The sequence below is a fragment of the Bos mutus genome, unplaced genomic scaffold (genome assembly GCF_027580195.1).
Source record: "Bos mutus isolate GX-2022 unplaced genomic scaffold, NWIPB_WYAK_1.1 CTG200, whole genome shotgun sequence".
NCBI classification, from domain to species: domain Eukaryota; kingdom Metazoa; phylum Chordata; class Mammalia; order Artiodactyla; family Bovidae; genus Bos; species Bos mutus.
The window spans coordinates 373,874-376,704 of NW_027219453.1; positions in this window are offsets into that span (position 1 = coordinate 373,874).

Consider the following 2,831-nt stretch of genomic DNA (forward strand, 5'->3'; position numbering starts at 1 on the left):
GTACTCACCACAAACAGACCTGACCTCTGAACATCAAGTAGGACTAGGGAGCTCAGTTTACCAAGTCCCAGCCATCTTAGCTTTAATACTTCCCTTATCCTAGGGGGATGCTGTGCCCTTCTTTGTCAGCTGATCAGCTCTGGTGAGTGGAGGAAGAGAGAGGGACTTGGTTCCCTGAGGAGAAATTACTTAGGTAATTACATCACTTGTTTTCAATGTCCAGGGATCCTTGAAAGAAACAAGCAAGTGTACTGAGTCAGTACTTCTGTGAAATGAGTATAATAATAGTAATAATAATTGAATGCATCCTGTATGAAAATGAGATAATTCATATATACAAATTGCTTAGAAAAGTGTCTAGATTATCAGAAGTACATCATAAGGGCTAGCTATTATTATAACTATTTTAAGAAAATTATATCCCAGAGAAATTATATATTCCTCTACTATGATCATTGACTATGGCTTTCGCAAATATATATTTAATGTATAAGGAACAGGGCATAAAAATGTTGATATCCATAAATATCAAGGATGTTTAATATCAGGAGATGACAGGATCCAAGGGGTTATATTATTGTGAGAAAAAGTTCCAGATTGAGTTAGAGTCAAGGGAAGGGAGATTGGTCAGAAAGGTATAATGAATAGGGCTTCCAAGCATAAAATGACTGTGGAAGAGCTAGTAGAAAATGAGCATTTCCAGAATCCAATGTTAAAATGATTTAAAATTGCTGATGTAGATGGCTACTTCATTTGCTAATTTTCTGACTGACAAGAGGGAAAAAAAGACAGTTGGTACTGGCACAAAGACAGATATATAGATCAATGGAATTCAGAGATACCATTTATGGAACCTTTTAAAATTAAAGACAATCTCTTTGTGGTGCTGGGAAATCTGGTTGGTTTAGACAACTTTTAACACCATACACAAAAATTCAAAATGGTTTCTGCTGTAAGACCAGAAACAAAGTGGAATATAGGCAACACACACACATCACACAGGATCCTCATGACCCACCTCCAGAATATATATAAATAAAAGCAAAAATAAACAAATGGGAGAATTAACCTTAAAGAGCACATCAAAGGAAACTATTAGCAAGGTGAAAAGACAGCCTTATCAATGGGGAAAATTCAAATCAACTGTCAAACAATAACAAAAATATACAAGGAGCTTACTCCAGAAAAATAAATGACCCAAAAAAAAAAAAAAGAACTAAATAGACATTTCTCCAAAGAAGACATACAGATTAACAAACACATGAAAACATGCTCAACATCACTCATTATCAAAATGCAAATCAAAACCACTATGAGATACCATTTCACACCAGTCAGAATGGTGATTCAAAAGTCTACAAATGGTGCTGGAGAGGGTGTGGAGAAAAGGAACCCTCTTACACTGTTGGTGGGAATGCAAAAGTCCAGCCACTATGGAGAACAGTGTGAGATTAAAAAACTGGAAATAGAACTGCCTTATGATCCAGCAATCCCACTGCTGGGCATACACACTGAGGAAACCAGAAGGGAAAGAGACACGTGTACCCCAATGTTTCTAGAGCACTGTTTATAATAGCCAGGACATGGAAGCAACCTAGATGTCCATCAGCAGATGAATGGAAAAGCTCTGGTACATATACACAAGAATTTGCCATTAAAAAGAATTATTTAACCAGTTCTCAGGTGGATGAAACTAATTTTGTGAAGTAAGCCAGAAGGAAAAAAACAGAAATACAGACTTTATATATGGAATTTAGAAAGATGGTAACAATAACCTGGTGCTGCAAAAGAGACACTGACGTTACAGTCTTATGGACTCTGTGGGAGAGGGAGGGGTGGGAAGATTTGGGAGAGTGACATTGAAACATGTAGAATATCATGTAAGAAACGAGTTGCCAGTCCAGGTTTGAAGATACTGGATGCTTGGGGCTGGTGCACTGGGACGACCCAGAGGGATGGTGTGGGGAGGGAGAAGGAGGAGGGTTCAGGATGGGGAACACATGTATGCCTGTCGGATTCATTTTGATATTTGGCAAAACTAATACAATTGTAAAGTTTAAAAATAAAATAAAAGGTGCTTAAAAAATTCTACCATTTTTAGAACCTTTTAAAAATTGTATAGTTGTTTAAATTACAGCAAAAAACAAGAATTTAGAAGAGCAGCCCACCATTCTATCAATGGGATTCTCCAGTCAAGGATACTGAGGACTACTGATCAGGAAAAAAAAAAAAAAAAAAAGTGTGAGTATGACTGCTCATTGGCAATGTACCTGGTCAATATAGTGCTATAATTGCAATATATAGTGATTCTTCTAATGGTTCTGGGAAAAGGAAATTGAAAAAAAAATTCTGGAAATTATTCACCTTTTTAGATGCCATTAAGAACATTTCTAATTCATGGGAAGAGGTCAAAATGTAAACATTAACAAGAATTTGAAAGAAGTATTAACCCTCATGAGTAATTTGGAGGGGTTCAGGACTTCAGTGGAGAAAGTAAGTGCTGATATAGTTGATTTAGCAAGAGAGCTAGAATTAGAAGTGGAGCCTGCAGATGTAACTAAACTGCTGCAACCTCAAGATGAAAATTCAATGGACGAGGTGCCACTTTGCATAGATGAGCAAAGGAAGTTATTTCTCAAAATGGAATCTACTCCTGGTGAAGCAAACTCCTCCATTAAAACAGCAATTTAAAATTATAGACTTAATTGATAAAGCAATGGCAAGGTTTGAGACTGACTCCAATTTTTAGTGTTCTTGCCTGGAGAATTCCATAAAAGGAAGAGTCGACTGATGCATGTTAACGTACTTTACAAAATTGCCACAGCCTCCCC